At 43.3% G+C, this 24,776-nt stretch overlaps 1 pseudogene; it reads right to left on the bottom strand.

The window, feature by feature from the left end:
* Positions 1-332: 332 nt before the first annotated feature.
* LOC118895309 lies at positions 333-1,164 on the bottom strand (annotated as a pseudogene).
* Positions 1,165-24,776: the final 23,612 nt, after the last annotated feature.

Raw genomic sequence — 24,776 nt, 5'->3', positions numbered from 1 at the left:
AAGGGGTTTGTAAAAAATAATTACTTTATTCAATATGATAGCTGTAGAAATGGAGTATATTTTCTTTAAGAAACGAAAAACTAAGAAGAAAATGCCAGGTAACATCACTGGCATGTCAGTATAGACCAGCAGAAAAGATTCTGTTGTAAGCCTGTCTCCTTGATACCAAGAAGACATTCTAGCCCAAGCTTTTAATATGCTTCCTGTGTTTTCACTAGATGCTTCTTTTCTGCTGCTTTTCATTCATCCTTTTCCATATTTCAAATCAGAGTGTTGGTATAGCCTTTAAAACTTCATTAACAGGAGCAAATCCAGTATCCATTGATTTATTCTCAAAAGGCACTCTCACCCATCAGATTGCCCGGCAGTTTCATTCTCATGAATACTCTAGCCATGGGAAAACTCAACAGAACACAGATGAATCCAGTGACTACAAGAAGGAGTCTAGGGCCTCCCTGGTGGTGCAGTGGTTAAGAATCCACCTGCCAATGCAGGAGACACGGGTTCGAGCCCTGGTCCGAGAAGATCCCACATGCTGCGGAGCAACTAAGCCCGTGTGCCACAACTACTGAGCCTGCGCTCTAGAGCCCGCGAGCCACAACTACTGCAGCCCGTGCGCCTAGAGCCCGTGCTCTGCAACAAGAGAAGCCACTGCAATGTGAAGCCCACGCACCGCAAAGAAGAATAGTCCCCGCTCACCGCAATTAGAGACAGCCTGCATGCAGCAACGAAGACTCAACGCGGCCAAAAATCATAAATAAGTAAATAAATTTATATTTTAAAAAAAGTATAAAAAAAAAAGAAGTCTATTTAGTTTTGGAGTGTTTGGTGCCTTGGATCAGTCGAGCATTATGAAACCCAAACCTCCCACTGTAGACAGAAAGCTGGATGTGAGTTCTTCATACTATATTGTCCATTTCCTCCCTAGGCCAAGAAAGCTGCGAGCCTCTGCTGCCCATGCTTATCAGTCACAGAGTCAACGCTTGAAGTTCAACAGTAACATCATAAACTGTTCCTCCGGCGATGAGGAAGTAAGACACCACCACCAGAGCGCACACCATCACGGTCAATGGCAATGTGCACCCAGGGTGGCTTCTTCAGCCTCGGACTGGGTCATTCGAACACTAAGAACAGGACTCGGTACAAAGCCTCCGTGTTGGTCATGGCAGGGGTGGCATTCCACAATTATTTTAAAAATTATTTAAAAAATTTGTTTTATTCAAGTATAGTTGATTTACAATGTTGTGTTAATTTCTGCTGGACAGCAAAGTGATTCAGTTATACATATACATATATACAATCTTTTTCATATTCTTTTCCGTTATGGTTTATCATAGGATATTGAATATAGTTCCTGTGCTATACAAGAGGACCTTGTTTATATTTTTTTAAAGTTGTAAAGTACAGAAAAATAGAAGGAAGAAAAGTAGAGCCTCATAATCCTACGAATAGTTTTGGAGCATTTATTTCCAGTCTTATAAGTATTTTTCTAGACATAATTGGAAATGCAAATGAATAAACACACAGAAGGCACATATAAAACCTAAATAGGGGGGAGGAGCAAAGTCAGAAATTCAAGTGGATTTGGAAGACGAGTGCCATGTGCCATTAAAGAATGAGGGTGATCCAGGTGCCAGAGGGTGGTGGTAGTGAGAGCAGGGTGAAGTTGTGGGCAGGCAGGCTTAGGTCAGGACTTGGCAGAGAGCAAAATTCACCATTAATAACAGAAAGCAGAGCGGACGTAAATCTGGAGCTTCGTAAGTGCCAGGCATCGTGCTAATCGCTTTCTATATGGTAACCCATTTAATTCTCCTGACAACCCTGTGATTAAAGTGTTACCGTTACCCCCATTTACACAGGAGGAAATATTAAATAACTTGCCCAAGGGTGGAGCTGGGGCTCAAATCCATGCCGTCTGTTTACAGTGTACTTGCCTCTTAAATGCTATGTGACTATTTTATTATTTTCTTTATTATCGTTGTCGGTCTGGACTCCCCACGGGACTCCAACAGGCACCTTAGCCATTTAGAAGGAGCGCGTTTGGCACAGCTGTGGAGAGTGTCACCTCACCATTGCAGTGATTTCTTGACTTTCAAGCATGTTCCTCTGAAACCGAAATCTGAGTGTCATCCATCACCGTTGATTTGTGCTAGTGCCTATCAGTACCTTTTCTTCTTTCCACTTTTCTTTCAGAACACAATAAATTATATTCAAACGGCAGTCATGGAGGAAACTTTCCTTTCCTTCTTCATCAACAACGCTGATCGATGGGCGCGAAAGCCCCCGGCAAGCAGCATCTGCTCTAACTCAAGGATCCCCGCCCGGGCAGAGGATGAAATTAACAGACACAGAGCAGTTTTGCAGCTCAACATTTGTGCAAGTCTGGCACATGCACACATCATTAGCAACTCTATTTGAGAAGCAGGATCAAGGAGGTGAGCAGGAGAGGGGATCTCATTAAAGGGATATTCAAGGAAGAGGAAATTCAGAGCATTTAGGTAAAGCTTCATGGCTAAAACAGATGAACAAATAGCCAGGTAAGTTTGGGAGGTGTTGACAGACAATTTACATCATTTTGCCTCTGCATCTTCCGAAACAGAGTCGTGTTATGCTGCCTATTTTACTTAGCTCCGTGGGCTAAAACGAAGCCTTTAGGAGGGCAAAGGTTTTGCTGTCCTGTTCATTGCTGTAATCTGGGCTTGTAGCATATAAAATTAAATATTCATGGAATGAGTTAACGTATACTTGCTCAAAGCTTACCTTGACCTGAGCGAGGCAGATAAGGTCTGGCGTGCTCAGCAGGAACCAAAGCAATATGCATGCCAGAAGAATGGCAACTTCTAACTAAAACTGACTGCTAATTAAAGTGTATGGAATCCGTGGTAAAACGTTAGTGGCATGCCTCTCGTGTGCCCACCATTATTCTAGGCAACAGAGGAGATACAACCGAAGCACAAGACAAGGAAGATTGTGATTGGCCAGGCATGCTCTAAGTTCAATACTAAAGGCTTGCTATTGGCCAGGCACGTTCTAATTTCATCATTAGCGTTAGCATGTTCAATTCTGTCAACACCACCTACGGGGTAGGTTGGTAAAGTACAAGTGTGATCATCTCCGTTTGACATACAAGGCAACTAGTACCAGGTCAATTTAGTAACTTGCCCAGAGTTCTAGGCTGGCAAATGTGGAGCTGGGATTCCCCCTGCCATGCTCTTTACTGCCATTCTCTGTGTTCTCAGCCCTTTAGGAATTTACCCTTCATTTGAGGACACAAAAGGAACACATATGAAGCAGAGAACAACTAAATCTTAAACTCTGTGGCCCTGGCAGCAAAAGGGAGAGGAGTAAGTGTAGACTGGAGTTTTGAGAGAGAACTTCTGGAAGGGGGCTGTACTAGATCTGTCTAGAATTCATCATTGGTTTGTTTGTATATCCATGTCTCCATCCTCCCATCTACTCATCCACTCAGTCTTCCCATACACTCACCTAACAAACATTTTTTGAGCTCCAACTACGTGCCAGGCCCTGAGCACTGCGGTGGTGGCTTTTGTGCTGAAGTAGTCACCTGTTAGCAGTCTTAGCTTCTCTGCCTGGGAGGGCTAAGATGAAACCACACACACGCACCAACAGAGGGTCTCCTCTAGGCAGGACCGTTTGGTGCTGTCTATCAAAACTGAGAATGTGCGTACCTGTAGTACTGCAATCCCGCCTGCTGGAATTTACCCGTGGTGAAGTGATCGGTGCACAAGGGTATTCTCTGCTGTACTATTTTCAACAACAAAGTATTAGAAATAGCCCCATGTTCATCAAAAGGGGACTGCTTAAATAAAACATGAGAGTACACCCAAAGAGATTACTAAGCAGCTGTAAATAGAAGTGAAGAAGCTAAAATGAGACTATCTTTAAGACATTTAAGTGAAAAATATCAAAGAGCATATGTATAGTGGGCTACCATTTAGGTAAAAGATGGGGAATATAAACATACTTGGTAGGATATCTATAAAATATCTCTGGAAAGATACACCAGACACTGATCACATCTGTGGCTTTCAGTGGAGGGAGCAGGTAGTTGAATGGCAGGAGAGATTTTCATTGGATACCATTTTGTATATTTTGAATTTTGAACCTTGTAAGTGTATTGCCTATATTCCCCTACAAAACACTCTTTTTCTTTCAAAAATTCATGCACCCAGACCCAAGTATTAGTGGTGTATCTATGAGTGCCAGAGTTTTCATTTTGGTCTCCTGAATCTTTCAAGGCACTGAGAATGGAATCTTAGGTGCCAGGATGGAGTGACATCTGGAACCCACAGCAGCCTGACTCGTACCTGAAGTGCTGTGACATTTGGTTTCTGTCCTTGGCTGGTCCGGATACCCTCCCCTCTTCCTCTTCCTTGGCCGAGGGGCTTCTCCCCAGACCTTGGGTTTGCAATTTGCAGGACGGTGGTCAGGGTGGGCCTCACTGAGAAAGTGACATTTGTTCAAGGCTTGAAGTCGATGAGGGAATGAGTCCCGAGGGTATTGGAGGAGGGATTCCAGAAAGACAGAATAGCAAGGTCAAAGAATTGGAGGCAGGAGTATGCCAGGCCAGGTGGCAGGTGTGCCTAGAATGGAGTAAACAAGAGGGAGGGAAGAGCTGAAGACAAAGGAGTAGGCGGCAGTCTGTGTGGGGCTGAGGGAGGTGTGGACGGGAGGTCTTCCTCTCCCTTCCTTGAGATTCCACATCCAGACACTGCCTGTTTGTCCATCTCATGTCCCAGTTCTGCCAACTGGTTGCTGCCTGGTTTCTGAGACCCAGCCCCTGTCCTGCACTCAGATCTGGTTTTGGTTTCACGGCCTCATGCCCAGTCCTGGTGACCAGTCCTGGGACCTGGTCTCTCCCAGGTTGGGGAATGGAGCCCGAATTCTGGTTTGCACTGGAAAGTGCAGCCAGTTCAGTCCCCACAGGGATTATGGACACCGTGAGGACAGACAGGGGCAAGGAATCCAGAGACTCATCTTTCAACCCCCGTGCTACGTTGGGCTTCCTCACAATTCTCAAATGGCACACCTTTACCTTGGGTACCCTTGGACTTGGATCCCTCATCCTCAGTCGCTCCTTCCCCACCTTGTGTGACTCGCTCCCTATTTCACTCAGATGAGTCTCAAATGCCCTCGTCCTCAGAGAGGCCTTCCCTGACCTCCTGATGTAAGGCAACACCTCCTGTGCCCCCAATCCCCTTACTTGCCCGAATGTTTTCAATACACATATGGAGGTGTTTGTTGTCTGTCTCTCTCCGCTTGAATACCAGCGTGGGAGCAGTTAGGACTTTATCTAGAACCCGCAAACCTGTGGGTGGTTTGGCTTCCTGGTCCTTGCCTCGGTGAGTGAGTCTGGGTCCTGATTTTGGTCCCTCCCATTCATCCCTGTCCCACTGGAGAACCAGGCTCTGCCCATGCTGGAATGGGGAATCCTAGGAATTAGGAGGAGACGTGCCATCAGCTAGAATGGTATTAGGGCAGGCATCCCAGGAGCACCATGCCCTAACTCTGTTCCTTATCCTGGAGCAGAAAAACGCAGAAATGAGGAGACAGCATCCTCCAACACTTTACAGGAAGAAAATACAGGGTCCTTTTACTTGCTCAGAATTGCATTTCCCTTGATCTTAGCAGAGCTTTAAGAGGAGTGTGAAGTGCTCATAATTTAAAGGGTCACGGTTGTCATGACGTGACAATCTACTTTTGTTCTTACTGATTCTTTGCTCTGGAGAAGCAGCTTTGTTGCTAGTAGACTGGGGTTCAAATTCTGGCTCTGGCATTTGCTGACATTGGGCAAATCAAGCCTTTCTGGGCCTGTTTCCTCATCAACAATGGGCTGGGGTGGTGTAGGAATGAGGGGTAATATCTACCTCCCTCCGTTAGCAGATGGAAAGTGTGGAGTACAGTCTTTGGTACGTACTAAGTGCTTATTTAATGTTCAGCCCTCTCCTCCTTCCTCAGTCCTCCTCCACACCCCCCACCATGAAAGGTCTTTTCCATGTACTTAGTGGTCCAATATTGCCTGCAAGCTGTGAGGACTTGAAAATGCAGCACATGATCTTTGAGTTCTTCATCATTTATTATGCCCTTGGATGTTCCACATCCTGGTCACAGGTCTAATATCTGTAAGAGCTGATCAGTTAACATTTTGTTGTTGCTGTTGCCGATGGAATCACACTACATCTTGGTCAGTCTTTTCACACATGCATAGGTATGTTAGTCAGGGTATTGGCTCAGCTGCTACAACAAAAATACCTGCAAATGCTGTAGCTTCAATAGGATAGGAGCTTGTGTCTTTATTACATAATAATCTAGAAACAAGTGGTAGGTCTAGGTTAGAGGCTCTGAGCTAGGAGGGCATCCAGAGACCTAGGTTCCTTCTCTCTTGTTGCTCTGCAAGTCCCTAGCGTGGTGTTTTTGTCCACACGATCAAAGCTAGAGCAACACCACTCTATCCACATTCCGGTCAGAGAGAAGGAGGAGGGAGAGGAAGTCCATAGTGAGTCCATTTCTTTTAGGGAAATTGCACTCCAGTTCCTTTGGCACAAATGTGGTCACATGGTCATGCCTGGCTGCAAGGGTGCTTGGGAAATTTTACTTCTACCTCCATGGCCATGGGCTCTGCTAAAACTTGATAACTGGGGATCTATTATTAAAAGGAAGAAAAGGAGAGTGGATTTGGGGAACAGTAGTCTCAACACTCCTGGTCTGAAGGGAACCAGTCGAGAGTGTGGCTGGCTAGGTTGGGGCAAGACCATGACCACTGGAAAAAGGCAACTGCTGACAGAGGTGGGTTTAGGTAAATAGTGGGTATGCATTTCCCCCCTCCCATTTAAAAAAATGTCATCCAACAAAACTGAAGGTAAACAGTTGCATGCCCATACTGTGTTTGTATGGGTTTCATACCATTCTGATCAGTCCACGTTGCTTTAGAACCCATTGGAAGTTTTTTGAAACTCAGAACCAAGGTTTTACCTCAGGTCATGAGGCTTTTGTGACCCTTGATGATCTTTAGGGTCAGTGCAGAAACAGAAAGCTGGTGTGGCCCATGGGCTCCTTTCATGGTGCCTGTGGTCACAGGCACAGCATCTCGACTAGGATACCAGGGCTTGTCACTTGTCACTTCACTTTTACTCCAGCATCCATGCTTCAGTCTCCATGTCCATTAACAAGGGCCAGAAGAAGCAGAATGCCACAGAATCTGGGGGAGAGGATCACCCTTAACAGCGGTTGTTAAGTTCTCTGCCAGTGTCAACTGCAGCTGCATTGTGACAGATTTACCTCCAGGATCGCAGACTGAGCTGAAGTAGACAGAGCAGATAGAAAAATTAGCTCACGTTTGTATTATTATTATGGAGTTGAAAGAACCATTTTACATCAATTCACTCTTTTGGTCCTCTCATTTGAGGTGGATTATTCTGTGGTTATTGCTATTCTTTCCAGTTTACAGATGAAGCAACTGAAATGCAAAGAGATTATGGGTATTATTCAAGGACACCTAGATGGTAGGTGGTAATACCCATGATACTAAGTAAGACTGATTTAAAAAATTAAATCAGGACATGTTTGTTGAAAGAATGGGTAAATACTGATAATAAGTGTGGTCATGTCAGAAAACTTTGGACTCTGTCATAATAGTGAAGCGAACTCTCATGGGCACTTCAGTGAACGTTCCACCTCCTCCTGATTTGTACTAGGGAATGGCACCAGCACTACAGACAAGTGTTCTGTGTCTAACTTGTCACATTTCTTGGCCACTCTCTAGTTGATAAAGCGGGTTCACACATATCAACAGGCCTGTAAACTCACCAAGGATTGGGCCTGAGTCTTATTTCCCTCTGTGACCACTGCAGGGCCTTGCACATAGTAGGTACCTTCTGAATTTCCATGGGATGAGTGCTCTCATTGGCTCTCAGGACAGCTCAGGAGGGTAAGCAGGACAGATGATGTTCCCGTAGAAAAGGCCCCGAGACTGAGGCTCGGGGCGGCTGAGGGACGGGCTGCGTGTCCCAAAGCTAAGAAGCAGTGCTGGGACAGTAGTTTCCAGGTTTCTGATCCCCATGTTTCTTACATTGCCCCACACCCAGATCAGCCCTTTAGCTACCTTCTCTCTGGATCCGAAGCACTCACTTACAGGCACTTCATAGGGCCATCTAAGTACCATTTTTCTCTCAGAAGAAGCCTCAGTCTTTTCTTCAGGAAATAAATTCAGAACTTGAGACAACTGGTCTGGTTCTTGCTCCCTTTCAGTAAACGTGGAAACGCATCCTTTAGAAAATGCAGTTCCTGCTCTTGAACATACAAGTGGGCTTTCTTCCCCAACATCCTTGCTACAAAGAATTTGGTCACGGGTCTATTTTATCACTTGATTTTTCTGAAAAATGAACAGGACAAGGAAAACTTCTTTCAGAGTCCTCAAGGCCTGACCTTGTCCTTTGTCCCCCAAACCCAAACCTTTTTCTCTTTGCACAGTTGGGCTGAACTAAATTCTATCCTCTGGAGATGACCTCCATTTCTGATTCCCATTGACCCTAAGATTCACTACCCAATTTGCACCTCAGACCTGATCCTCTTGTTCTTCAAGTCCCTCTCTTGACAAATGACATCATTTATGAGTAAAAATCCCAGGAGACACCTCCCCTTCCTCCTATGGCAGGCAGATTGTATAATGTCCCCCAGTGATCCCCACCTCCTGATGTTCACAGTCTGGTGTAATCCCCTCCCTGAGTGTGGGCAGGAGCTGTGATTTGCTCCTAATAGACAGAATATGGCAAAGGTCATGGGGTGTCCCTGCTGTGATTAGGGTACATAAGGCTGTGGCTTCTGTCCTGCTAGAAGTCTTTCTCTCACTGACTTTAATAAAGACAGCTGTTACGTTGGGGAGGCCCACATGGCAAGGAGCTGAGGGCAGCCTCTAACCAATAACCAGCAAGGAGTTGAGGCCCTCAACCCAGCTGAATTCTGTCACTAACCATGCGAGGTTGGAAGTGGATCCTTCTCCAGTCGAGCCTTTAGGTGAGATCCCAGCCCTGACTGACAAGCTGACTGCAGCCTAATGAGATGCCTTGAAGCAGAGGCCCCAACTAGGCCATGCCTGGATTCCTGACTGATAGAAAATGCAAGATAATAAGTGCGTGTTGTTTTCAAGCCACTACATTGGTGCTAATTTGTTACACAGAAGTTGATAAGCAATCCACTTCATGACATCTAATTGGGCACTGAGTTCTACTGACTCTTCCTGTGAGAGCTCTTGAATCTCTATGTTCTTCCATACTTCTACAGCCTTTGCTTTGTGTCAGTCCTCATCAGCCCTTGTTTGGATAAAACCATTGCCTCCTCTGTCGGGTAGGGTCCCACAGGAGCCAGAGGCAGTCTTAGAGGGTGTAACTGAAGAGCGACGTGGACAGGTTAGGAGCACCCAGGGACTGGCAACGGCATGATGCCATTATCACCCCAGACTTAAAGGGGCAAGGGGAGCCCGTGGTGGTACCACGTCAGGTGGGAGCTGACGTGGAAGAGGGGTTGTCCGGCCAGAGCTGTGGCTTTAGTTAGAGAGAACACAGCAGCTGCCAGATGGTGGGAAGGCAAGGGGAACAGGTAAATAGGCACCCCAGCCTCTCCCTCGTCCTGTCCTCTAGTCTCTCCTGTCTCCCACGGAGCAAATTCATTCAGAAGCCGGATTGGTCTTCTTCTGCCCTTAGACTGGGACTTACACCATCAGTTTCCCTGGTTCTCAGGCCTTCTGCCTCAGACTGAATTATACCACCAGCTTTCCTGGGTCTCCAGCTTGCAGATGGCAGATTGCAGGACTTCTCAGCCTCCATAATTATGAAAGCCAGTTCCTCATGATAAATCATTCTCTCTCTATCTGCCTCTCCCCGTATTTCATACACACACACACACACACACACACACACACACACACACACACACACACACACACATATATACCATCCGGGAGACTTAGCCCTTTGACTTGGTATGCATGTTTACTGGCTGCTTCCTTTTGCTCTCAAGAGCAGGGACTTTGGTTTATTTACCTTTTTCTCCCCAGGGTCCAGAACAAATAGAAGTCCAGTTGTTCCTGGCATCAGAGCAGGCTCTGTGGTGTAGAAAGCCCTCACTCGGGTGGAGCCGCAGAGAGGTGGAGGGCGACGGCAAGCTGAAGCTAGGATGCGGCGAGGGTGGGCCAGCGGTGGGTCCGCTGCACCTGGCCTCCTGGACTGGGAGAGGAAGACGGCATGAAATCTCTGTTTCCCATTTAAAAATACCTGCTCCTGTGGTCAGTCGGCTTCTTTGAGGCAGGCTCGTCGAATATTTTTGGAAGATTACAAAGAGAGTCGGGACTTTTAGTCATTAGTTTTAATGACTGTTGATACTCCCGCTTTAAAAAGGGTCCTGTTTTGGACAATGAATTAATTGATCGTACTACCCCTAGAAAATGGCTGTGACGGCGTCCACCCCACAGCCATCATAAAGAGCCGAGCGTTCTGGGTCCACCTCTGTCCTGATCGGGGGAGAGCCAGGACTACGGTATGCTGGGAGCTCCTCTCTTGCCTCTTGGCACAGGACAGCTGGACACACAGAGGGCCGGGAGGGACCCTCATCCCACTCAGCAACCTGCAGCCTCCTTCCCTGCCCGCCCTGCCCACCCTGCCCTCCACTTGTCTAGCTTTCCGTGCACCCTCACGTCCCATGTTCCAGTCCAAATTCCTCTGGGACTAGAGGCTGCCCCAGCTCCCCAGTCAGCTGGGACCTTGACCTTCCCATCTCTTCCAGCCCCTTTTCCCCAGAGCTGGACCCAGCTTCCTGATCCTCCTCTGACCTATGCCAGATAGGATGAACTCACATTTTTTACCAAGAGGCCCACTCCATGCCCCACAGGCTTGCCTCAGATGCTTTGAGTCCCAGCACGACACTGGACTTGAGTTCATCCCGCCGCTTGGCCTTGGGGCCGGGCTGCTGGACCTTCTCAGGAAAACTTTGCCCTCTACTATTTCAGAGGCTTTGCTCTCGTTTCCATCTGGAGCAGGTCCTGTAATTCCCAGTGTCCTCTGTGACCAAGACTGTCTGGATTATAACAAGATTTGGCACAGAGTGTGCTGAAATAAATGAGAAAAACCGGAAGGGCTAGGAATGATGAGTTCCATAAGATTCATTCATCTGTTCATTCATTCATAACTTTGCTCAGATATCGCTGAAATATCTAGCAACGCAGTTCCAGACTCACAGTAGGCATTTAGTGTTTACGGGATTGTACAGACAGGAGACAGATACAGGGCTTCTGACGGCCAGATGGGTGAGAGTGAGGGTTCAGCAACCCTAATTCCTCTCCCACTCAACTCAGGGTGTGGATTCCCCTCACGACTCAGGAAGGATGGGGTATGCATTGTATCGATACTTAGTGCATCAGCTACATGACTCTGGGGATGATGATAATGTTGAGATCTTTTTTTGCTCTGGCTTCGAGTTTCCATGAAGCAGGTAACTCTGGCCTCTTTCTGCTCCCTATTACTCCTTCCCCGGCGTGCTCCAGACCCAGCTGTTCACATGAAGGATCTGTTCAGCTCTGCTCTGAGTTTCATGCGGCCAGGCCTCTGGAGGAGATTCTGTGATGATCCAGTGCTGCTTGGGACTGGGCAAGGCATTTAATTCTGGGGAAGTCTAAGCTCTAAGCTGTGTTCTCCCTCATCAGCTATATTATAATAGAGAACATTTGATCTCCATTTTCCATGGATACCTATGTCGACCTATCAATTAGTTCTCAACTCCAGTGGGAAAGAGGGATATTAATTACTGGGCCTTTTCAAAGCCCACCAAATAGGTCCAATTTCATAGGGTTGGTGTGGGGATTAAATGAATCTTTAAGGTAGGCCTGGTACTTAGTGAGAGCTCAAAAACGTTAGCTATTGTTATTATTAGTATTGTTATTATTAGTATTGCTATTATTAGTTATTACTGTGGAATAATAATAGTAACAGGAACCTGATTCCTCACAATACCTAGTCGAGAGGAAAAGAGAACACTATTAAATATGCATTTCAAGCATTGACAAATAATATTTCGAACAAGGGAAGGAGAAGTGCACAGAAATGCACACTGCCAAGTGGGAATTGAGAGAAAGGAAGTGGGCCTTATGGGATCAGTTGCACCAACATCTAGAGAGGCCCAGACGGCTTCCCTGAAAGAAGGTTCAGAGCTGGCCTGTGAGTGAGTCCCAGGCAACTTCAGACAGGTCGGCTCCCCCCGGCAGCACATCCTGAAAAGAATCATTCTCCCATCGCTGCAGGCAGGAGTGCCACACCCACAGTCCTCTGGAAGGCCAGGAACAGGGAGGGGCTCAGTTTCTTGCCTTTTTCCCATTTCTTGCTCCCGGAGGGAAAATGAAGAGGAGAATGCAAGCCAGAGACCTCAAACCATATTACGTCCGTCCGGGGCTGCCTGCATCTGGGGGGAGGGCCATGAATGCAGACTCCATCGTTTGTGCATTCAAATTTCCAGTGATGGGCAGGTTAATCTATTCCTATTATTTATAGTTAAACTTGATTGAGTAGCTACTGTGTACGTACCTCAGCTCACTCTGTTTAAGTGTTAACTTGCCCAGGGAATATCTCTAAGGAAGATACCAGTAACTCCTTAGAAGCTTAGAGAGAATCTTTTCCCTTTTCTTCCCAGTTATCTTAAAATGCAACAGTTGGGCGATTTATTAAGCATTTTTAGTTTATTATTGGGTGCTTCTTACAGCTTGCCTGAGGGTGGCAACATTTACAGGGATCTCCCTAATTTCCCAGTGGCTCCCCAAATGCGCACTACGACTTTTATTTTCATTTTGAAGGAACTCATAGAAATGTAATGATCCTAAGTGGGGTGCAAATGGTTGAGAGATAGATATTAAGAAAATGTAAATGTTCCATTTTACATGATTAACGAGGACAGCTAAAGAACCGTGCTGGCAGCTGGCACAACTTTTAGAGTCTCTTAAGTATGTCTGTGCCACCAACAGCAGGTGAGGGGCAGAGTGGGCCCCCCAGCGCTGTAGTTGTCTATTCCTAGGGCATCCCGGCCTCACACTTGCTCCCAGGGATCCAGGAAGGAGCAATATCAAAGGGGATCCCCTTCCTCAGCCCCATTAGTTTCTCTGACGCTCCGACTATGGGGAAGATGGTTGAGGTGGGGGGATAGTTGTCTCCAACAGCCAAATAACCAGAGTCTGGGACTGCTTTTGGGCACTGGAGCCCTAGGAGTATGGCGGGGTGGAGTTGGATGGCGGAGACTCTAATAAGCCTGACGGTCCATAACCTTGAACCCCTAAGCACCTCAAGTACTGCTTCATTTATGGGGATTCCTGCCACGCCCCTAAACTAGCCTCTTCTATGATGATGAATCTCTCAGACCCTGTCCCCATTGACCTTTTTCATGAGATGATTTATTCAAGTGAGTGTTTACTTTCTCTAATGCCAAACCTTTAAAACTCATATAATTTCTTAACAGCTTTCCATTTGAGCCATCATAAAAGTATCATCTTAAGTGGATAGCAAAAGTCTTAAACATTTGACCCCGTATTTCTAGCCCAAGGACATAAGTGAGGGTCTGAGAAAAGATGACTACGAGGATATTTGTCTCAATATTGATAGAGAAAAAAATTAGAATCAACCTAGTTATTCATCAATAGAGGGTGGGTTAAATAGGTCATGACGTAGCCACATGATGGAATATTGTGGAGTCATGAAAAATGTCATAGAATTGTACTTATGGACATACAAATATGTTCAGAAATACTAAGTGAGAAAAAAAGCAAGATGCAAAACTGCATGCGCAGTATGATAATAATAAAAGTCACCATTTATTGAGTTTTTACTGTGTGTCAAGCATTGCGTTATGTACTTTTCCTGCATTATCCTAGATAATCCTAACCATACTCCAATGAGGTAGGAGGTATATTTGTTATTTCTAAGATGAGAAAAATGAGGCTTGAGGAAATTAAATTACTTGCCGTTATAGACTGAATGTTTGTGTCTCCCAAAATTCATATGTTGAAACCTAATCCCTAATGTGATGGTATTTGGAGGTGGGGCTTCTTGGAGGTAATTAGATCACGAGGGCAGAGCCCTTATGAAAGAGAGTAGTGCCCTTACAGAACCCTAGAGAGTTCCCTTGTCCCTTTCACCATGTGAGGACGTAACAAAAAGATGTCTATGAATCAGGAAGGGGAGGTCTCACCAGACACTGAATCTACCAGAGCCTTGATCTTGGACTTCCCAGCCTCCAGAAGCATAAGAAATAAATTTCTGTTGTCCAAGCCACCCGATCTATGGTATTCTGTTATAGCAATCTGAATGGACTAAGATGCTTGCTCAAGGTCACATGCAAAGCTGAGATTCAAGCTCTGATTACCATAGTCTATAATCACATGTGCTTAAATACACATGTGCTCAAAGAGATAGAGGGATATCTGACACATCACACAATGTTCATGGTAGTTAACTCAGGATGATAGGATCACAGGCAATTTTAATTTTCTTCTTTTTGCCTATTTGTATATTCTAATTTATCTTCAGTGAACAGGTATTCTTTCTTTTTCCTTCCTTCCTTCCTTCCTTCTTCCTTTCTTTTTCTCTCTTTTTTTCTTTCCTTCATTCACTCGTTCAACAAATATTTGTGGAAGGCTTTCTGCATTCCAGGCACTGTTCTAGATTGGGAACAAAACAAACAAAAATCCTTGTTCTCATAGAGCTTACGTTCTAATGGAGGGGACAGACAGACAATGAATCACATAAATAAGTACGTAGTAAATTTGACTGTAATCATGCAATGGATAAAAATAAAACAGGGAAGGGACATAAGGAGTGCCAGGGCAGGGGATTGTGATTGCAATTTTGGAGAGGGTGAGTCAATGTTGGCCTCAATGAGAATATGACATTTGGGCAAAGACTTGAGAGTAATGAAGGAGACAGGCAGGCAGAGAAGTGGGGAAAAGTGTTCTAGGCAGAGCGGAGATGAACAGAGCCCTGGAGACAAGAATATACCCGGAGGACTCAAGGACAAACAGAGAGGCCCAGGTGGCTGGAGTAGAGTAAGAGATGGGCAGAGAGGAGGAGATTAGGTCAGAGATGTATCAGGGGCCATAACGATCTGCAGGCTGCTGGGAAGACTTGGACTTTTCTGAGCAAAATGGGGTATATAGAGGGTGAGTGTTTTTGGCAGTGAGGTGGCATGATCTGACTTATTTTCACTGGATAACTCTGGTTCCTGCGTGGAGAGTAGTTGTGGGGGAATAGGCAATCACAGAAGCAGACAGAACAGTTAAGAGGCTACTGAAATAACCCAGACCAGAGAGCTAGTGGCTTGGACTAGGGAAGGGTTTCTCCACCTATGCACTGTTGATATTTCAGGCTGGATAATTTGTTGTGAGGCCTGTCCTGTGCTTTGAGGGCTGTTTAGCAGCATCCCTGGCCTCCACCTACTAGATGCCGGTAGTGCCCTCTTTTTTTTTTTTTTTTTTTAAATCTATTGAAAATATCAAATTCAAGGTTATTTAGCTAGGCAAACTAACCAATTTTTTTCCATCTTTTTTTTTTTTAAGAAATTCACGTTCTTTTATTTATTTATTTATTTATTTATGACTGTGTTGAGTCTTCGTTTCTGTGCGAGGGCTCTCTCCAGTTGCGGCAAGTGGGGACCACTCTTCATCGCGGTGCGTGGGCCTCTCACTATCGCGGCCTCTCTTGTTGCAGAGCACAGGCTCCAGACGCGCAGGCTCAGTAATTGTGGCTCACGGGCCCAGTTGCTCCGCGGCATGTGGGATCCTCCCAGACCAGGGCTCGAACCCGTGTCCCCTGCATTGGCAGGCAGATTCTCAACCACTGCGCCACCAGGGAAGCCCGGTAGTGCCCTCTTCATTGTGACAACTGAAAGTGCCTCCAGATGTTGCCAGAGAGCCACTGGGAGGTGAAATTAGCAAGTGTGGTTGACAACCTCTGGGCCAGAGTGATAGCCATGGAGGTGTGAGAAGCAATCAGATTCAGGATTTGTTGGGTTTAGTTAGAGAGAGAGGAGTCAAAGCTGACTCCAAGGTTGTGGCCTGAGCAGCTGGAGGGATGGAGCTGCCATTGACTGAGATCGGGGAAGACCATCAGTGAAACAATTTTGAAGGCAGGGCTGTCTGGAGTTCACATGAGAGGTCCGGACTGGAGTGAAGTACATGTAATACTCATTGCTTATATAATTTTAGAAGGGGCAGAAAGGAGTTAATGGTTAAGATCATGGAGGTATTAATGGTGTGACAATGGCCACAGGGAAGGAAGCATTTCCAAGGGGTCTGAGGACATTGTGATCACAGACTTATTCTGGGAGGTCAACCGTTCTCCGGTTGGAGACTTAGAGTCACATGTGTCATATCTCAGTGAGGATTAGTGGTTAATCTGCACTTTAGATTCTTTCTGTTAGGAGAGGTCACCAGTATATCTCTGAAACTTTAGGACCAGAGTAATGGCACCGGCCACGCCTCTACTCCCCACAGCCTTGGATCAATATTGAATTATTTACCATCGTACTTTTGCTTTAATTATTCAATGTTTGGTTTTACCCCAGCAAAGAGAGCAGCATGGTTTGGAGAAGAACCTGGCACCTGAATACCTTGCATATCTGATTTACCAAACTGAAAAAGAATCCATTCTCTCTGGTTACAAAAATTCCATTGTGCTGTACCTACAATTCGTTGGCTACAGCCTGAGCTGAAAAGTATTTGCTAAAGCACAGCTATATATAGAAACTTCTTATCTGTCTGAAGATATAAACAACTGCAGGAAGTTTGGAATATGTTGCTAGGACTGTTCTCTTGGTTTTCTTGTCACAGAGTTTCTTGCCATTCTGTAGGGAATGTGTTGCTTTCTATTTGGTATGTGGTTTCTGCTTTTCCCCTCTTCCTAAACTTTCAGCAGACGCTCTTCCTACTTCACTGCTGAAGAAACTGCTTAAAAGAAAATGGCGCCCTGTTTTCCAATGAGTGTGCAGATTTTGCAAGGTCTAGGAAGACAGTAAAATCTCTCTATTTCAGAAAGTAGGTGGCAGTGGGGATGAGTCAGGAGGGAGAGAGAGGAAAAGCTCTGACTTTAAATTAATGAAAATTCTGAGCTAAAGAATTTTGTTTTTACTTTATTTCTTTTAAGTAAATATAATAACAAAAACTAAACTGATAAAAATTCTTTAAGTAGAAGTCCTGCTGGAATACACTTCAATAAGTGTGAGAATGTGTGCACATTCTCACATATATAATGTGCACATATATATAATGTGCACACATATATCGTGTGTGCACATTATTGCTAAAGTGCTCTTAAAAAATATTCTGCAAAGAGAATTTTTTTAAGAGTGTCTATGTTATTAACTAAATTGGTACACGGAAAAAACACAATTTCACGAAGTCTGTGTTAGTGGATTACAATCAATGATGGTGATCTTCCCTCGGTGTTACAAGGCTTGCCCACTTGCCTAATTGAGGTGATCCCTGTGACAAGGGATGATATTTTAACATAAATTTAGGTTAAGAATAATAGAAATAATTAATCATAAAGGGTTTTTTAAACTTTTTTTTCAAATTTATGCTATAGGTCCATTAAATCATAAGTTTATTTTACCTTCTTAAATTCAGATAAACTAAGCATTGCTCTGCTTTTTGTTTTTTTCATCTGATCAAAGAAACACAGGTAGAATTGCTTACATTATATTCAGGGTCTAAGAACTGAGGTCTTCACTTCCTTACCACATCCTTAGCAAAACCACTGCCTAGACAGCTTCCTAATTCCCCAAAACCACATGTTTATGGACATTTAGGAGACTTGTAGAATCTGTCCAATAGAACTTTCTGCAGTGACGGAAATGGTCTACATCTGCTTTGTCCAATGGTAGCCACCAGCCATATGTGGCTGTTGAGCACATGAAATGTGACTAGTGCTGCTAAACTGAATTTTAAATTTTAATCCATTTTAATTTTAATAACTACATGTAGCTAGTGACTACTGTACTACACAGCACAGATTCTAGGCAGTGTACTAAAGAAATAGAATTCTATATAAATGTAACATCATCCTTTCCTTCTTTCTTCTCCTCTCCATCTCTGCCTTCCTTCCATCCTTCCTTCCTTAAACATGCTCTGAATACCTACCACATGCAGGCTCTGTGCTTGGTACCAGGGAGTAGATATTAAAGTGATTTCTCTGCCCTCAAGGAATTAACAAAGGTTGGGATGACAGTGACAGGTTGTAGGAAGAACAGGTGTATAGTCAGAGCCCAACAAGCATGCAGGTATGGTTCTCTTCTTCAACTATATCTACATCACAGGTACCCATTTTTGCTAAATGTTATTTTTTTTAATGTTGAATATTCATCAAAATATTCATCAAAAGTAGCCCAGTGAGGTTTATCAAGAAAACTAAGTGAAAGATGGATGACTTTGAGATCTTAGGGATGTGGAATAAAGAAACAGACATGGGAACAAGAGGCACTAGGGATTAGTCAGGGAGAGAAGGGGAAGGGGAGACTCTGGCTAGAGACATAATGTAGTGGTTTTATTTTTTATTTTTATTTATTTATTTATTTATTTATTTATTTATTTATTTATTTATTTATTTTTGGCTGTGTTGGGTCTTCGTTGCTGTGCGCGGGCTTTCTCTAGTTGTGGCGAGTGGGGGCTACTCTTTGTTGTGGTGTGCAGGCTTCTCATTGCAGAGGCTTCACTTGTTGCAGAGCACGGGCTCTAGAGCGCAGGCTCAGTAGTTGTGGTACACGGGTTTAGTTGCTCCGCGGCATGTGGGATCTTCCCGGACCAGGGCTTGAAACCATGTCCCCTGCATTGGCAGGTGGATTCTTAACCACTGCGCCACCAGGGAAGCCCAGTGTAGTGGTTTTAAATGAGTGAGGATGGAGAAGACCAGGGAAGAACTGGTGCAGGACGCTTCAGAGCATGAGGATGGAAGAATCTGGAGAAAAGCATGAGTCCCTGGGTCACAGTTTGTCTTGGCCTGGGAATTAGGCCTAGAAACCTAGTAAGGAAGGTCTTTGGCTCTTTTGTATACATTGTCACCAAAAGAGTGTTCTGATTGGACCCGGAATAGCCAGGAGATAAAATAGAAGCTAACAACAATTTGGCCCGCCAGGCAGAAGAAAGCCTGGGTCATGTTCATGATTGTCCCTGGAATGTACTGTGGGCTCCAACTGTGATTAACTATATATATAGTCCCTGCCTCAGGACTTCCAGTGCTGTCCTTGTTCTTTATACTCCAATGGCTGTCTGAGTGTGACGTTTCCAATGAGTCATCTCTGAAGAGGACAAGCAAACGATTCTGCTTTGAGCACATATTTATGGAATGAGGGAATAAAAAGAAAAGACCTGGATTCCTGTGACTAACTAAGTTAAACATTACACTACCCAGTACTTGAGCAATGGTTGTGAAAGAGGTGGAGGGTCTAAGTCAACAGATGTCCTGTTGAAGTTTTGCTGGGAACCAAGGGTTCTAGTCATCATTCATTCATTGTATTCTGCATCCATGTATTCATTCAACTGATATCTGTTTAAGATCTTTACTATGACAGTAACATGGACACAGTAGGGAAGAAGACATGATATATTGGGGGAGATAGATGTTAAGCAAATAATTATAAAATCTAAAATAATTGATTTAAACTTTTAATGTCAGCTCTGAAGAAAAGTTACAGGGTACATTACAGAGAAATTTGATCTAATCTGGGAATCATGGAAGGATCTCTGAGGAGGTGACATGTTAGTTGAATAGTTGCTCAGGCCAGGTTGGAGAACAAGGCTTTTTAAGCAGAGGAAACAATGCACTGTACTCTTCCTTCTTAGCCCCTTTTGTGACTGGCATTATGTAGCCATTTATTTAATTACTTGTTTACAATTCTGTCTCCTCATCTAGACTGCCCCAGGAGATCAGGATTTGCATTGGTCTTGGTCACTGCAGCACCTTCAGTGTCCAGCCCAGTGCCTGGCACATATCAGGTACTCAGTAAAAATTTATTATCTATAAAACATGTACCACATGTGTAGAAGCTCAGAAGTAAGAAGGGATTTGGAGCATTTAAGAATCTGAAAGGAGACTGTATGGGAAAGCATACAATGTGGGATGGAGAGGTTCAGATAGGGATATAGAAGTTATTCTGGGCCCTGTAGGCTATGTGAAGGATTTGGGGACTCTGTCCAAAGACAAGTTGGGAAACTATAGAAAGGTATTAAGTAAAGAAGTGATGCAATCAGATTGCATTTTAAAAATATTTGTCTGCTTGCTGTATGAGGAATAGATTGGAAGGGAGCAAGGGTGGACACAGCAAGATTAATTAGGATGCTTATGTAGTGGTTCAGGTGAAACATGATGGTGTCTTGGACTATGGAGATGGAAAGAGAAATGGAGGGATACAAGAGATCAACTAAAAAGACAAATACCCTGATTGAAAAATGGTCAAAGGATCTAAATAGACATTTCTTCAAAGAAAATATGCAAATGGCCAATAAGCACATGAAAAGATGCTCAACATCATTAGCCATCAGGGATATGCAAATCAAAACCACAATGAGATACCACTTCACAACTACTGGGATAGCTAGAATAAAAAAGACAAATAATAACATGTATCCATGATTATATGGAGAAATTAGAACCCTCATGCACTGCTGATGAGAATGTAAAATGGTACAGTCACTTTGGAAAGTAGTCTGGCAGTTCCTCAAAACGTTAAATATGGAATTCAGTATTACCCAGAAATTTCAATCCTAAGTACAAAGTCAAGAGAAATGAAAACGTGTCCATGCAAAAAGCTGTACATACATGTTCTTAACTACATTATTCATAATAGTCAAAAGTGGTAATAACTCAAATGTCCATCGACTGATGAATGGATAAATAAAATATGGGGAGTGATTACCATGGTGGAATCAGAGTTTTCTACCATATTCCCCCCAAAGAACACTGATTTGGACAATCAACAGGTGAGAGAGACTTTGGAAGCCCAGGAGTCCAGCAAAGAAGTTCCAGCACATCAAGTTGCAAGGATGGTTCAACATTCACAAATCAATAAATGTAATACACCACATTAGTATAATGAAATATAAAAATCATATGATCATCTCAATAGATGTAGAAAAAGCATTTAAAATACCCCACATTATTTCATGATAAAAACTCACACGGTAACAATAGTTAATACAATTGTATTTCATATTGAAAGACGCTAAGAGATTAAATCTTAAAAGTTCTCATCACAAGAAAAAATTTGTAAGTATGTATGTTAGCTAGACTTATTGTGGTGATCATTTCACAATATATACATATATGTAGTTCACCTGAAACCAATAAAATGTTAAATGTCGATTGGATCTCAAAAAAAAGAGACAAAAAATTGGGTATAGAAGGAACATACCTGAACATTATAAAGGCCATATATGACAAACTCACAGCTAACACCATACTCAACAGTGACAGGTTGAAAGCTTTTTCTTTAAGATCAGGAACAAGGCAAGGGTACTCATCCTCATCACTCCTTTTCAATATAGTACTGGAAGCCCCTAACCAAAGCAATTAGGAAAGAACAAGTAACAAAAGGCATCCAAATCAGGAAGGAAGAAGTAAAATTGTCTCTGTTTTCAGATGATATGATCTTATAGATAGAAAATCATTGATTCCACACACATCCAAAAAAAAAAACCAAAACCAAAGCCAAAAACCTGTTAGAATTAATCAACAAATTCAATAAACTTGCAGGATACAAAATCAACATACAAGAATCAGTTGTATTACTATACACTAACAATGAAGTATTTTAAAAAGTAATACAGAAAATAATCCCAATTCCAATAGCTTCAAGAACAATAAAAAACTTAGGAATAAATTTAACCAATGAGGAGAAAGATCTCTACACTGAAACTATACAACTTCAATGAAAGTAATTGAATAAGACATGATTAAATGGAAAGATATCCCATTTTCAAGGATCAGAAGAATCAATATTGTTAAAAATGTCCATACTAAAAATGTCCCTACTACCCAAAGCCATCTATAGATTCAGCCCAATCCTTATCAAAATTCTAATGCCATTTTTCACAGGAATAGAAAAACTCATATAGAACCACAAAAGAACCTGAAGAGCCAAAGCAATCCTGAGAAAGAAGAACAAAGCTGGAGACAATACACGTCCAGATTTCAAACTATATCACAAAGCTATAGTAATCAAAACAGTATGGTATTGACTTTAAAATTGAGAGCTCATGCATATATGGTCAACCAATATTTGACAAGGGAGCCAAGAATCCTCAATGGGGAAAGGATAGTCTTTTCAATAAATGGTGTTTGGAAAACTGGATATCCACACGTGAAAGAATGAAATTGAACCCCTATCTTGTACCACTCACAAAATTAACTCAAAATGAATTAATGACTTAAATGCAAGAACTAAAACTAAAACTCCTGGAAGAAAGAAAACATAGGGGAAAAATCTCCTTGACATTGGTCTTGGCAATGATTTTTGGATATAACACCAAAAGCACAAGCAACAAAAGCAAAAATCAGCAAGTGGGATTACATCCAGCTAAAAACCTTCTGCCCAGCAAAAGAAACAATCAACAAAATGAAAGGCAACTTGCAGAGAAAATATTTTCAAACTATCTCTCTGATATGAGCTTAATATCCAAAATATATAAGGAATTCATACAACTTGATTGCAAAAACCCCCAAATAATCCAATTAAAAATTGGGCAGAGTACATGAATAGACATTTTTCCAAAGAAGATTATGTACATGAAAAGATGCTCAACATCGCTAATCATCTGGGAAATGCAAATCAAAAACACAATGAGGTATCACCTCACACTGGTTATAATGATTATCATCAAAAAGATAAGAGATAATAAGTCTTGACCAGGTTGTGGAGAAAAGGCAACCCTTGTGCACTGTTATTTGGAATATAATTGGCATAGCCACAATGGGAAATAGATTGAAGTTTCCTCAAAAAATTGAAAATAGAACTACCATATCACCCAGCAATCCCACTTCTGGATATATATATCCAAGGAAAAAAGATATATACCCAAGGAAATGAAATCACTATCTGGAAGAGCTATCTGCATCCCCACGTTCATTGCAGCATTAATTACAATAGCCAAGATATGGAAACCATCTAAGTGTTCATTGACAGATGAATGGATAAGGAAAATGTGGTATATCGATGTATATGTGGAATACCATAAAAAAAAAGAAAATCCTGCCATTTTGACAGCATGGATCAACCTTGAGGGCATTTTGCTCAGTGACATAAGTCAGACTGAGAAAGACAAGTACTATATGATCTCACTTATATGTGGAATCTAAAAAAGAAAATGACAACAGGAGAGAAGGACACAGGAAGCAGAGATGGGAAAGCATAGAAGAGAAAATGAAAGTAATAAATCCAAATGCTTTGAAAGTTGTCTCTAAGAGCCCCAGGAAAGTGTATCCTCACATGAAGCCTGTAGTTTGGGCACAGAAGTTTGAGGTTGTGAGGAAATCCCAGTAATAGCTACAGCTTGGTTATTTAAACTATCGTTCACTGAGGGGAACAATTTCGACCTTTCCTGGAAGCACTTCAACTTTAAAGACCCTCTTATCTGCCATGCCATTAGGGGAACCAGCATGGCAACCATTAGATTAACCTAATAGACTTTTGTATGACATTTATCAACATCCATATAGCAGCAATACCATACAGAAATGCCAGCAGGGGTTGTACAAAGCATGTAACTAGTGAGAGTGAGATCAATGAGAAGCATCAAGGAGTTGAAGGCTCTTGATATGTATTAAATAATAACAGCTTCCCCCAGGGTCCCCATGACATGGCAGATGAGAGGGTCTTTAAAGTTTAACTGCCCCCACCGGAGAAGCTAGACAGTTTCCTCCCCAGGGCGAACAATCAGAGAAGGGACAAAAACACTCTTAGGCAGGCTTATAGATGAAAGAGACATGTCTATCTATGAGTGGCATATGTGATAGGTTTGCATTGGTTAATCCCTTTTCTGTCCTGAGGCCTGGGGATGCTCTGTGATGTTTACATGACTTGAGAGAGGAAAGAGTTAGAGGCTCCCAGAGCAAAGCAGCAGGAATTGGTTGTCCAAGTCAGCCCATGTCTGGATGCGTAAGTGTTGGACTCAAGGACGAGTTATCAGGGGGCCATACTTGACCATAGATCCAGACCACATTCTCAACGGCTTTATTGGTGATAAGGGTGATATTCTGATCTCCATCTGCTCAACTGAGGTCGTTATCTGAACATGGATGGAGAGCATGGGTACTATTTCTTGGGCTTCCTAAAGCCCCACTATCTGTCGCGAGAACCCGGAACCATGAGATATTGACAAGGTTAAGCATTTGGAGAGCAAAGTAACAGTTGGAAAGTGAGGTTTCTGAAGTTGTATTGCTTTGGGTAGGTGTAAGCCTTAGGCTTAGTAAGTGGGGTTTCTACCTGGGTGGGGCATTGCTCCTATGGAAACTATTCACAGGGAGTGGCTGGCTTTGTTCTGACCTGGGTCTTAGTGGCCACTTGCGTTTTCAACCTCACGGTGCTGAGCGCTGTCACTTGACTTGAAGCTTCACATGCACTGCTTGACATAGGCACTGGTTTGCGGGCAAGGCTGTGTCAGAGATTAGATCATTTTAAGCGTGAGCGGGCAGGACAATATTTGCTGCTTTTATTGCATTTCTTAGCTGTGTCTACAGGCAGAG

Source organism: Balaenoptera musculus, chromosome 5 (genome assembly GCF_009873245.2).
Source record: "Balaenoptera musculus isolate JJ_BM4_2016_0621 chromosome 5, mBalMus1.pri.v3, whole genome shotgun sequence".
Lineage (NCBI taxonomy): Eukaryota > Metazoa > Chordata > Mammalia > Artiodactyla > Balaenopteridae > Balaenoptera > Balaenoptera musculus.
The sequence above is the reverse complement of the archived record's forward strand: the minus strand, read 5'-3'. Positions and strand labels throughout refer to the sequence as shown.